The 14,875-nt window shown below is 38.1% G+C and overlaps 1 pseudogene; it reads left to right on the forward strand.

Annotated features, from left to right (window-relative positions):
* Positions 1-11,346: 11,346 nt before the first annotated feature.
* On the forward strand, positions 11,347-13,594 carry LOC119483398 (annotated as a pseudogene).
* The last annotated feature ends 1,281 nt before the right edge of the window (positions 13,595-14,875 follow it).

Below are 14,875 nucleotides of genomic sequence, written 5' to 3' on the forward strand. Positions count from 1 at the left end.
TTTAGATTTAAATAATATTTTTTCTTTCGTTGTGAAGTCTAAAATTAAAGTGTGTAGTCATAAATATGATGTTCATCATATTCCAGCAGATATTTAGATGAACCTATCTTGTGTTGTTTTCCTACATTTCCCACAATGCCTTTCACCCACCCATAAAATGCACAGAAATTTCTTTTAGGCATCTTTTATGTCATCTAAGAAATGTATCTTTCTGATTTAACTGGATTGATTAATTTTATATTATATTATATTATATTATATTATATTATATTATATTATATTATATTGTATTATATTACATTGTATTATATTATATTATATAAAATTATATTATATAAAATTATATTATATGATATTATATTATATTATTTTATATTATATTATATTATATTATATTATATTATATTATATTACATTATATTATATTATATTATATTATATTAAATTACATTATATTATATTCATAAATCATAATAATCTACTGTAGTGTTTTTGCTTGCTTGGAAACTCACTTTTCCTCTCAACCTGGATCCACTGAAGCTCTGATTAATTTCTCACAGATTGATTTTTCTGTCCAAGTCTGTTTCTATTAATTTAATTTTGCCTTTATTCATCTACATGCAGAGCTGCAGCAGTAAACACCGACCCCTCTCTCTCTCTCTCTCTCTCTCTCTGTCGCTCTCTCTGCACACACCCTATCTCCACCCGCCGGCCTGTCAATGTGCATTACCTCCGGCCCATCAAACAGATACTCCTGCACTTCCTGATATATAGGTAAAGCACACTCCCTCTCAGGAAAAGGGCAACAATAAATAATGAACATGAACTTTATTTGTGGTAGCACTTCACAATGATAGTTTTACAGACAATAAAACATGAATAAATAAAGTCGAAACAAGGAAATCAAACACATCTGCTGCTCACCTTCGGTCCACACCCAAAGATAACCCTGATTTTCTTTCATTTATCTGCATCGAGTGACACAGAAACGTCCAGATGGCCGAGCAGAGCGCAGTGTAAGCTGTCATAAAGGTTTAAACAGAGAGCTAATGGTCGGTGTTAACAGGCAGGGAGGCTTTTAGGCCCCTCACCACAACCTCCATCTCCACCTCCCGTCACTGTAACCCAGATCTGAGCTTTGACTCCCTGCAGGCTGCTCAAACACACAGACTGCTTTGATTAAACACACATACACATAATTATATTTTAACTCCCCTTCTTTAGCATTAGAAGCAGTATGTCAATTTATGGTTTATAACACACTACAATGTAGTCATAGGTAGAAAATAAGTGTTTAATAATGTACAGTATTATTAACTTCTCCTATGAAGATGTATTTTTTTATGAGTAGGGAGACAATAAAAAAGAATTAATCTGTAAAAGAATTAGAATTAATGTGGGAATACAAAGATGAGTAAATACAAGAATAAATAAGTTTTAAAAATGGAAATATAGAGAAATAAGTAAATGTGGAAATATAAAGACAAATCACAAGATATTAAAAAAATAATTCTAAGCATTTTAATTTATACTTTTATTTTAAATATATACTTATTTATTTTTTGCATATAAATTACTAAATTTTTTCAGTATATTTAAAAAAATATATATTATTTTATAATTTATGTCATTTATTTATTTTTATCCATTTATCACTTTATTTTTCCTTCCTTTTCTTTTTATGACACTCCTATGACTCCATACAGGAGGATTTGATGAATACATTAATATACACTTATATCTGCTTACAGCTGCAATATAATGTAATAAACATTTTAGAAGTTACAATCAGAAAATGTAGCGATTGTAAATCAGTGTAAATTCACTTTTGGTTGTAGAAAAGTAGTTTTTACTTGCATCCTACCTGAGCCAAAATTGTTTAAACTCAATCCCTAAAAACTGCAAAATAGGTACAAGGATTAAAACTGTAAGAGTAATTTGTGAATAAATAAAAGCAGGAAGGTTTCAGTTGATTTCTGCCTGCAGGTCACTGTGAGGCGAATCATATTGTTTATGAAGTAAAGGTCTTTTCCCAGCAGGCACATGCAGCAGGGAAGTTTAGACGTCAGCAGCAGGTTGATGGACTTTATTGGCTATTAAAACATATTTTAAAAGTCAGAGCCAGGTCTGACAAGATGAATACCTCACATGTAATAAGGCCACATCATACAGATACTTCTTCACACATGTAGAACTGTAAAAGATCATTGTTCATGTGTCTTTAGTTTTGGTAAACATGAGTTTTAAAAACCTTTACTGGGACTGTTTTTGACCAGCCAGGGCAGTGCTGGGCAGTTCTTCAATAGATAATCAATCAAACTGCATCACATCGGAGTCCAGTTTAACAGCAGGACAATATTGGCCCAGATGTTCCATCAGTTTCCTGAAAACCTTGTTCAGTAATTGCAGGTGGTCAAAGTGGACGTGTAGCGAGCTGAAAGGTCAGGTGTGTGTCTGCAGGAAGCTTCAGTTGAATGTCCCGACCTTTACCGAGTGTCGCTGTCCAGCCTGCAGGCTTCAACCTCAGCGTGACGCTCAGGTCAAACGTTTGATTGACAGCTCTCTTCGACCCCCACCACGCTTAATTAAAAGTCATTTAAGGACTCTAAATACATGTTAACTCGTAGAAAAAGTTTTGGCCTCTTGCTGTCAGACGTTTAGATATTACCACACCTAGTTCAAGGTAATTAGCAGAAAAATAATCCAGCTTTTTGCCGAGAGTCCAGACAAAAAGACATTAGCCAAGAGGTTCAGATAAAATAATTTAATCTACTGTATAATGATTGATTCTGATGACAGTTTTTATTATAACCAGCAAAATCAACAATTGCATGGCTAAAACAGTTTTAAAAACACAGTAAAATATATATGTGTACATAGTTTTCCATCAGATATGTATACAATAGGACTAAATAATATTATAAAAGACTAATTAACCTAATGATATTGATATGTAAATATGTCCCCATGTAAACAGCTGCAGACTGAAGGGACTCTGTTATTTTTGTTGTGATTGTGTTTGACAAGAAAACGTTTCTCTCTGTTTTCTCTCTCTGTGACGCTTCACTGAGCACCTTCACCCGCACGGTTTGACCTTTAACCCCCGGGCCTTCAAACATCAACCCCCGGTTTGTGTGTTGTTAGTGACATGGCTGCCGTTACCGCGTCCTCCATGTCAATATGCCAAAACAGGTTGGATCAGCGCGTTTGCTTGGTCGACCCGAGCAGATGAGGCGGGTGGAGAGGTCATCAAATATTGATGCCGGAAGCTGAAACACACAACTGCTCCCCTCCGAAGGAACAGAAAACTTTTAGTCTCACTTTATATTTTTTACAAAAGATGGCCGTTGTTTTCTGTAAACTGCAGCAAACAGTTTTTACTTATAATATGTATAAAATATCCAGGTTAAAATCAGTTCAAATTGATCTGCTACTTTTGGGTTTGGTCAAAATGAAAGCAATGATCCTCAAAAATGTGCCATTAGTGCCAGAAATCTATTTCTATATAATTATATTCAATATAAGTCTATTTTACTGAATCCGAACTAACCCTTTAAAACACCAAAGTCACACAGTAACACAAACAAACTAACTGATCAAGGCAGCGGTAGACCAGCAACTCCCAAGTTCTGCAAGGTAAAATTACTGTTTTTTTCAATGGAGTCTGGTGGCTTTAAAAAGAGCAAAGATAACTGCTTCAGTTTCCCCCGAAACATAGACTGTGTAGCTGTCTCGCGGCACGGTAAACAAATGAAAATATTCAAAATATAGCGTACACTTTGATTTTTTTAGGTGTCTAAAATACGTTTTGCTGCTGCCCCCGTCCACTTTAAACATTTTTAGCCATTTTATTGGAGCAAGAAAATCAGGTGTTTGGTTAAACCCTTCAACAGGTTGATGAAACATAATCCTTTAATGCAGTTTGTGTTCATTCAACAGAATTTGTGCGGCTCTCGTTGTTTGTTGTGTTGACTTTGATATGATGCTGTTGAATAATTCAGAGTATTTTCGGCGACCTGCTGCTGTTTTTTTCCAGGAAGCTGCTGAACCTCACAGATTTGCCTGACCTAAAAGCTCTGACATCTCAAGGGGCGATCACACACTGAGCTGCCAAAAATACTGTGTGTGTGTGTGTTTTTGTGTGTGTGTGTGTGTACTCACCAGTCCACACTAGAGAGCAAAAACACAACCTCGACCTAGATACTGAAGGAACAACCAGAGGAGGGTTCAAGGAGACGTAGAGGAGGAGAAGGAAAACAAAACAAGAGGAACAGCAAATGAAGAGAGATGGACAAATGAGGATGAGAGAAGAGGAGAAAAGACCAGAGGTAGAGGGGAGATGAAGAGGAGAGGAGGGAGACGAAAGGAATAGAAAGAGAGGAGCTGGGTGATGAAGAGGAAGAGAGGAGAGAAAAGATGAGTAGAGTTGGTTTGGAGGTCACGGCCTCCCTCCTGTTGGTCTGATGGATCCACAATGACAACCAGAGACCACTGGAGACTGTGGGTGTGTGTGTTAAAGCTCAATCTCACACACACACACACACTTTTCCCAGTTTCCCTGGAGGTGTTTTCTTTATCGACTGTGGCTTTGTCTGGAAACTCTCACACACACACACACAGAGAGAGAGAGGTCAGAGGTCAAACTGGAAGTAGTTTGCTTGTACAGATGGCAGGTTTCATGTCCATCAGAGTGTGAAAGGTCACAGGACAGTAGTACTGTAGTAGCACTGGTAGTAGAAGTATTCATACAGTCAGTTACAGTAGCTGTTGAATTAGCAGCCTTTGCAGTAGTATTAGTATTATTACTAGTAGCTTTATTAGTTGTGGTTTAGTCGTAGTAAAAGTAGTGGCAGGAGTTTGTAGTAGTTACAGTTCTTGCAGTAGTAGTAGTAGTAGTATTAGTAGCTGTACTGGTTGAGGTAGTAGTAGTTAGAAGCAGTGGCAGGAGTTTGTAGTAGTTACAGTTCTTGCAGTAGTAGTAGTAGTAGTAGTATTAGTAGCTGTACTAGTTGAGGTAGTAGTAGTTAGTAGAAGCAGTGGCAGGAGTTTGTAGTAGTTACAGTTCTTGCAGTAGTAGTAGTAGTAGCTGTACTAGTTGTGGTAGTAGTAGTTAGTAGAAGCAGTGGCAGGAGTTTGTAGTAGTTACAGTTCTTGCAGTAGTAGTAGTATTAGTAGCTGTACTGGTTGAGGTAGTAGTAGTTAGAAGCAGTGGCAGGAGTTTGTAGTAGTTACAGTTCTTGCAGTAGTAGTAGTATTAGTAGCTGTACTGGTTGAGGTAGTAGTAGTTAGAAGCAGTGGCAGGAGTTTGTAGTAGTTACAGTTCTTGCAGTAGTAGTAGTATTAGTAGCTGTACTGGTTGAGGTACTAGTAGTTAGAAGCAGTGGCAGGAGTTTGTAGTAGTTACAGTTCTTGCAGTAGTAGTATTAGAAGCTGTACTAGTTGTAGTAGTTGAGCTCAACATTGATTAAAACAAGATGAAGTGATGTTGACGGTGATGATGGAGATGAAGACACTCAGGATGACAGCGCTGACACTCACAGTGATGATGAGGATGATGATGATGACAGCAGTGATGATGTTTATTCAGAGGAATTGGTTCACACTCAGTGAGGAGTCTTTATCACAGAGTTTAATGTCATAAAACTCTTTCATCTCAGTTTCTAACAGAGGCTTTCTTCTCAATGTTTCACTTGTTAAACACAAACTTTTCCAGTTTGATATTCATGATCACGATCAACATATTTATAAATGCATACGTCTTAAATTATATCACTTAAGTTATTAAAAGATGTATAAACATAAATACAGAATGTAAATGCATTTAAAGATAAATGTTTGAGCAGCTGAGGTTGAGTCTAACAGCAGCAGTGATTAAATATCAAACCCGTCCAGGTCTGTCACATCTGAGGACCTGATTGAGGACTTGACAGCGGCAGGGACAATCTGTTGCAGCCAACCGGCTCCTCGTTGCTCTGACCTCACGTGACCTCTCCGAGGCTCTTCCTGTCACAGAGTCAGAGCTGCCATGTTGGATCTGAGGAGGGGCGTGAACGAGCCGCCACAGTGTCACAGTCATTAACACCTCCACCCGTCACACACATACTGTACGTTTATACACACACACCCTCACTGCACTGCTCTGTGAAGCAGCTTCATGTCAACTCTGATTCTATCAAACGTGGTTTTGTGAATACATTTGAATTGTCTTTATTGATCAGAGGTGTGAGTGACACCTGAGTGGGATGATTGACAGCTGAAGGGCGGGAGTGTGTGTGTAAAACTGTAACACTCATACATTTAAGAGGATTAGCAGTTAATTAATTTTTTTACCACTATTGTTGTCTGCTATTACAACTACTACTATCACCACTCACAACTGGTGCTGCTGTGGAGAGAGAGATCACTAACATCTGTTGTAAAGCCTCCTCTTGTTTCAGATGGAGCTGTTTCGCCCCCTGCTGGCTGCTTTGAATAACTGAAACTAATATATGTGGCATTTATAGACCTTTGATCTTTGAAGGAAACTAGATATATCAAAAGTACACTGGCTGGTTCTGGGAAAATCCAGTTAACATTTTGATCAGATTTCATATACAGATTAGATTTAATGGATACAAATATGACAGTATATATTAAAACTAAAAAGTATCGATTGACAGAAAACAGAAAATTAATATCTTTGGGTTTTGGTCTGACAAAACATGACATTTAAAGACATTATTTGGGGATTTCTTTCGCTATTTTCTGACATTTTACTAACAGAACAATGAATCAGTAAATTGAGAACATAATAATAGTACTCATTAGTTGAAGAAGTTGAATTTTTTGGTGTTTTTCTGAACAAAAATATTTTAAGTTCAAGGGTCTTAAAACTGCAAAGAAAAAGCTAAAAAGAAAAGCAATGAAAGTGAGGTGAAGACTTTAATGTTCCAGCAGCAGAACATGGAAGTAATCCCTGTAGTCCACAGGGATTAACGATTAGCGTCTTCATTTCATGTGCTTCACTGTTTCACTGTAATCCTGCTGTTACATCCGGCGTCAGACACACTGTATCTGTGTACACTGTGTACACTGTGTACACACATTTATTCATAATCTGTAGTTCACAAACAGACACTCAAATACCATCTGATGGTAGATCATCTCTAATCTTTATAATATGTGACACAGATCACATACGAATCACAATGTATTCAAACTACAATAGAAGAAGTACAAGTATATGTCATTAACAGTAGCGGTAGTTGTACAACTAGCAGTAGCAGTAGTAGAGGGAGTAGTGTTAATAGCAATACAGGCAATGGTAGTAGTTGCAGTAATAGCAGTAAAAGTACTAGTTGATGTAGAAGAGTAGTACCAGTATTAGTAGTAGTAATTGTAGCAGTAGAACCAGCACAGGTGGTAGTCGTAGAAATACTAGTGATAGCTGAAAAGTATTAGTATTAGCAACAGAAGAAGTACTAGAAGAAGTAGAGGTAGCAGTAGAAGTACAGGTGGCAGTAGTTGAAGCAGGAGAGTAAATACAGTAGTAGTAGTAACAGTAGTTGTGGCATCAACAGTAGCAGTAGTAGTACTAGAAGTAGAGGACTCGTTTCAGTAATGGTGGTAGTAGCAGTAGTAGTAGCAGTAGACGAAGTAGTAACAGTAGTGGTAATAGTAGCTGTGGCATCAACAGTAGCAGTAGTAGTACTAGAAGTAGAGGACTCGTTTCAGTAATGGTGGTAGTAGCAGTAGTAGTAGAGATAGTATAATAAGTTGTTTTCATAAATTTATTAATGAAAATATTCAAATTAAAATCATAATTCTTGTTTGTATTTAGTTTCTTTAGAGAAACTAAAAACACTAAACTGAAGATAAAATCTGTCATTTATATATTTTATATTCAAGATCCCAATAAAACACATGTGTCTTTATATTTCCAGGAGATTTTCATCCATAAACAGGGTACTGTTGACGGAAGGGTGAAGTACACAGTAGGAGGTAACTGAAGTAGTTTCCAGCTGCTGCACAATTATCCAGGTCGAGTCAACGGCTGCTCTGAAACTGGATCCCTGCAGAAACCCAATATCTGCTGTACTGTACCACCATCACTGACACTGTCTGAGGAGTCTGCACCTCCAAAAACTCACAAAAAATACATCATCATTATTACTGATAACATTCGCTGTACTACTTTATGTTTCTTTTTTGTTTCCAATAAACAGAAGAAGAACTGAGAGCATCACCAGAAGAAGAGGAAGAAGAACACACTGACAGGTGATCCCTGAAAGGTCACCACAGGACAATAACATTATATCTTGTTTGTCTTTTTATTGCTACTACTAATACTACTACATCTACTACTGCTACTGCTAGTTTTACAACTACTATCACTACTGCTAATACTACTGTTGATGCCACAACTAATACCACTACAACTATTACTGCTACCTACTTTATCGCATGTCATTTTTCACCTATTGCTTGGATTTAAAATGTGCTCTAGTGCCCTGATATCTGCCCTACATAATACCATACCTTGAGACCTCAAAAATAGGGGGCATTTAAAAATCAAAGCGGGGGGTTTGGGTGTCCTCACCCAGAAAAACTTTGACTTTCAGAGACTTTGTGTCCTGCATTCTGGTGACTTTTAAAGAATGAAAATAATAAGTACACTGCAACAGCCTTTTTTTGTTAAATATGTATACTTTTAATTTTACTTTTAATTCTCATGAAAGAAAACTGAATACTTCGCCCCTCTGACATGAATCTCTGGTATCAACTAGGCTTATATTCATCAGTTTTCATTCATTCATTCATTCATTTTTTAGCCCCTGCTTGAGTATTTCTTTTCTCTTGGTACTCTCCATTTCTCTCTCTGTCTCTCACTCACTGAAGGCCCTTTCAGACACAATGCGACAACGACACCACTGTACTCTTATGTGCGATGGCTTGCACAACACCACAATGACTTTGCTGTGATGTGTGGCGAGCGACACTCAAACAGTGTCTTGAACAGCTCTCCTCCACCGGGAAAAGACATAGGCGTAGCTCTATTGTCGTCCGGGTGGAAACAGTAGACATATGTACAGTGCAAGAAACAGGTTGAATATTTAATAAGCTATTTTTTATTTGTATTGGTTTCAGCACTTTCTTTCTTCAGCGTTGTAAATGACTAGGAGCATCAATTTTTCATGTGTTTTTCTTTTATGCAGTGACAGGACATCCATGCATCAAGGTTTTTGATGGTCATTGATGTTGATGAAACAGTCTATGACATCCCTGATGCCACAGAGCCAACAGCAGTTGACACTCCAAACATCGTATCAACACTGCTCATGGTGTAATGTGAGAAAGTGTGTCTCCATCCTGTATGAAGAGAGTCTGCAGCTGCTGACACCACAAACCAACTCCCTCACAGAGCTGATGAATCTCACCACTCAGGGGTAAGTGCATTACTGATAGTAATAGTTTTTTTGTTGAAACCAAGATAATAAAACTGACTTTCATGGGACCAACAGGTGAAGACGTCCTTGCACATTCAGTAATTGAATAATGATATCATGACTTGTACTTCCATTTAATGCTACTTTATACTTTTTACTCAACTACAACTGACTCATGAGTTATTTTACAAAAGACTTTACAGATAAAACAGATGATGATCTTAAAAATGATGATGCATTTTATAGATTACATTTTACTTTTTCTACTTAAAGTACAGTTTGCTAATAATACTTATATGCAACTACTTTCAATGCAGGACTTTTACTAGTAATAGAGTATTTTTATATTATGGTAGTGGTGCCTTTACTTAAGTAAAGGATCTGAATACTTTACTTATAAAAAACATAACTAATATCGAACTCTTTCCAGGTTTTTGGGTAAATGTGACTCAGCTAAAATCTAAAAAAAAGCCAAACAGAATTTGTGTTAAAGCGCTGCGGATACAAGCTCTGGTTCTTCAATTAATGGAGGTGGATGGACGGTGGCTGCAGAGAGTGGTTTATCTGGGCCGCGGATTTGGACGGTATTAGTGTAATCTTTCTCTCTGTGACCAACAGGTCCGCTCCTCATCATCTATCTAATACATCCCCGCTTCATCCTACAGATGAGAATAAGTAGTGTCACATCTGGGCTGCGGCTCGCTTCTCATATCTGTCAGTGAAGAGCTTCAGCATCGGGGAATTACAAGTTTTACTTCCTGACATTTTAATTCTAATCCTTCTCTTATTCATATATGTTCATATATATATTTCTTTCTTTAGCTGTTGATTTGTTGTACTTAATCCAACATAATCACTAGAAAAATCACAAGGCACCCAAAAGAACATGCTCTCACCTTTGACCTCTGTCATTGGTTGCCTGTCATGTTGTCAGATGGAGGAACTGAAGTTTAAATCATCCCACTGTGTTACAGATGTCAGCCAGGCGACTACAATTCAAAATGTAGCTTCTATTGTTTTAACACATTTCTCAAGTTTCTTTTTAAGTAGAAACAAAAAACTTCCTATGTGACATTTTGCATCAAAGAAAACATAAAAAAGATGGAACAAATTTAGAAAAAACACACACTTGGCACTGAGAAATATGTTGTACAAGTCTAATACAAAAAGTTGTATAAAAATAATTCCTTCACAATAAAATTATCACAACTATCATCATTGTTATTGTTAAAAACAAACATAACTGCACAATTAATTCCCAACAAATACATTGAAACAGCAAGTGAGTCTTTATGTGTCTCCAAATCCAACATGAAACAAAAAGTTTATCACAACTGTTTCTAATTAAATATAAACACCTTTTCCTCTATTTCCTGCCACAGACGCCCATCCAATCAATCAATCAATCAAACTTTATTTGAATAGCACCTTTCATACAGTGCAGTTCAATGTGCTTCACAGATGAGGGACAAGCTGTAAATAAGACAGAACAAGTGTGGACCAAACAACAGAAAAGACTTCAACAGTTTGAGACCAATGCACATAAAAATGAAGAAATGTAATAAAATAGATGTAAAAGCTATAATAATAGTAAAACAGCGTGAAATGAAAACTAGATTAATAATATAACAATTAAATAAATAAACCAAATCAAAAAAATATTCGACTAAAAACTCGTATTGACTCTCAGTTCTTCAGTTGTGAGTAAATGTATATAGATCTATAAATAAACCTGGAGATAAACACCCCTCCGCCTGCAATCAATCAGATCTGTCCAGACCTTCTAATTCTCAGCTCTGTGGCCCAGTTTGGCTTCAATCTCTTAAAGCTGCCTCACAACCCCCTCCCACAAGCCCAGCGCTGCATGGTGAATAATTGACGAGCTCTCCCCTCCTCTCTGTGTCTCTTTCCATCACCGTGTCTCTTTGTGGTGTCGCTCGTCAGGTTCTCCGGGCCGTGACAACCTGCCCTCCCTCGCCTCCATCATGTCCAGTTTCCACCTTGACGACTGTCAGCAGGTTAAACAGACGGGGAAACAAGGGAGCAGCTGCTGGTAAGACAAAGCCTCAGACATTATAACAAGAGAGAGTTTTTACATGTTCATTCATTTACAGGAAAATGTAGCTCTACTGTATCTGTTCCTCTTCCTTCATTCACTACAATGATATTCTGATATTACAAACTTTCTTCAGGCTCTCATAGCCAGAGCAAGAAGATATTAAACCTTTTATTTTGTTGTGTTTATTAATGGTTTAAAACGTAGGGCTCACAAGCGATAAACAATATTACCTCCTGTCTGATGAAGAGCCTGTGATGCTGCAACCTGTTTGCATTTCAAACCATTAGTGCGCCCGACTGAGTAAAGACTGAAATAGGGTAATGTGCTTTTTCTCCTTGCTCTGAGTGTCTAAAGAAAAACATTTCTTTATCATCTAGAGGACCATAATGTTCCTTAGACTTAAAACTAATTCTGCACCTTTTTTGTTTTTATGAATGTTTAATCAAAACCGTTTTTTGGTGTGGTGCTATAGAAAACATTTATTCCACTCATAACACAATTTGTATATAATGTACTTAAACTCTGACATTTCTGTCTTTAAATTCTGCATCTGGAAACTGATGATGTTTTTACTTCATTGTTTTGAGTTTTGTAGGCTTTGTTCATCCACAGTGAAGGCTTTATATCTAGAAGTAGAACTGGACTGCGTAGAGAAAACAGCAAATCCAGCTACTTTAAAGTCAGTACTTCTATTTATTTTGAGTAATTTGTATTGATCAACAACCTGATCAACCTTTAGGTCATTTTATCAAGTAGTGAAATAGTTCAATCATAACATATTTGGTATGTAACCAGAGAGTAAACTCCTCTCTGTGGTTGTTTTCAGAGAGTTTTGGAGCCATGAAGGAGTTCCTGTTCCTCCTCCTGGTGGTGATGGAGGCGTCCTCCAGGTCTCACAGCAGCTGGTGCGAGCCGGGCTGTGACTGCCGAGGAGATCTGAGGTTCACCATCTGCTCTCGGGCGCTCTTCACCCAGCTGCCCGGCAGAGTCCCCCCCAACTCCGAGCTCCTCGACCTCTCCGACAACCACATCTCCATCATCCCCAAACACTCCTTCAACAAAAACCGTAAGCTCAGATTCCTGCTGCTGCAGAACAACAACATCAGCGTGGTGGAGGACGGCGGCTTCTCCCAGCTGGAGTTCCTCCAGAAACTGGACCTGAGCTGGAACCGGATCTCCACCCTGACTGGAGGTTTCTCCGTCGGCTTGGCCTTCCTGCGGGAGCTGCAGCTCGCCCACAACAGCCTGACAAGCCTGGACAGCCGAAGCTTCCTGCACCTGGACGGCCTCCAGAGGTTAAACCTGACCAGCAACAGCATCCACACCATCCAGGTGAGGTCGTTCTCCTCCATGAGCAGCCTGCGGCAGCTCCACCTGGAGGACAACCAGCTGACGTCTCTGAGGAGCGGGATCTTCTCCATGCTGCGCTCCCTGGAGGTCCTGAACCTCGCCAGGAACCAGATCAGGGAGACGGAGATGGGCGTCCTCAAGCCGCTCACCAGCATGACGTTACTCAACCTGGCCAACAACCAGATGTCCACCATCTTCTTCAAGACGTTCCTCAACATCCACACCTACAGCACCCACATCCTGCTGGAGGAAAACCCGTGGAACTGCGATTGCGACCTGCAGAGAGTTTTCCGGAAGCTGCGGAGCATCCAGAGGCTCTTCCTGGACGACTACTACAATCTGACCTGCAAGGAGCCGTCGGCCCTCAAGGACTACCGGCTGATGGACGTGGACACGGAGCTGTGCCTCGCCGAGACGGTCACAGTGCTCGTCATCACCGTTACCGTGGTGATAACCGTTCTGGCCGCCATGCTGATGGGCGAGAGGAAGAGGAAGAAGAAGAAGAACAGAAAGCACTGGACGCAGCAGGGAGAGCTTTCAGATGAGTCGGACAACTGAATCTTTCTTTCTTCTACGTCCTTCTGTAATATATCACAATTAAGTTTCTTTCTGTCTTTTTTACACTTTATATTTTCTGTCACAGTAAGACAAGATTAAAATACAGCATTTTGACTTTCAGGCAATATTTCCAGGTTTTCCTTATATTAAGAAATATTTGTTTTCTTTAATTTTTTTATTGTGTTTTAAAGTGCAAAACAAGTGAAGACATGCAGACACACAGGTGCACAACACAAGGGGATAAAAGCAGGTTGAAGAATGTGTGTGTGTGTGTGTGTGTGTGTATGTGTGTGATGTGGATAATGGGTGTGTGTTTGGCATTGAATGAGGCTAGATGGTCATATATGACATATATCTATTCTTAAACACATATACTGTACACATGCACACACATCTACACACACATACAGATATCCTTCCTTTTATGTGTGGAACATATGGGGAACAAAAACAAAACAAAAAGAAAATAAATGAGTAAAATATATTTATAATACACTATATACACATACACATATATATTAATAATATGAATAATAATAAAGATGATGAGGTCATGATAATAATATCAATAACAATAATAATACCAACACTTACAATAATAAGTGAGATAAATAAGTAAATAATAATAATAATCGTTGCTTCAGCGTCATTGCTTAAATCCCACAGGAACATCTGCACGCCTGGAAAGAGATTTCAGACTCTGCGGTTAATTTAGTGGGATTTCCCATCTGCTTCACAACAAAAGATGAAAAAGCTTTCTTTTAAACCGACACTGGAATATTTTATTTCTGTGAATGGATGTGGTTACAGTTACAGTGTGTTTTCAATGTTCCTGATGTGACTCCAAGTTTGAAAAACATTAAATGGGATGTTGTGACATTTTATTGATTAAAACTTATTATTTAACATAAACTTTTGCCCACATTTTTCAACAAAGGACATTCACATCATCAATGTTACATGGAAGTCTATGGCGCCCCCTGCAGGTAAAACAGATATATTGCTTTGAAAATCATTTAATGACATTTGATTAATAATTAAATGTATTAATATCTATCTATGATTATTATAGTTGCTGTAATATCTCCATAATATCACTGTAGGGACAGCTCAGTGGTGAGTTGAATGTGTTATTGTTTATACTCTACTGTATTGTTTTACAGTGATGGTTGTACTGAGTCTTTTTAAGATGAATTACTGGATTTTTTTTAATATGTTTTGACTGTGTATTAATGGAAGTTTCCCCTTTAACAGACACACTGGAGACCTTCAGGCAGAGTCGCTCTGCTGCGTCAAAGTGACCAGCATGTAGCACTGAGGCAACCGGATGTCGACAAAATAAAAGCATTACATTTGTCTGGAAAAAAATATACACATTCAGAATTTAAAGGTCCCATATCGTGCTCATGTTCAGGTTCATACTTGTGTTTTGTGTTTCTACTAGAACATATTTAAATGCTGTAATGTTAAAAAAAAAACTTTA

This window comes from Sebastes umbrosus, chromosome 24 (assembly GCF_015220745.1).
Source record: "Sebastes umbrosus isolate fSebUmb1 chromosome 24, fSebUmb1.pri, whole genome shotgun sequence".
Classification (NCBI taxonomy): Eukaryota; Metazoa; Chordata; class Actinopteri; order Perciformes; family Sebastidae; genus Sebastes; species Sebastes umbrosus.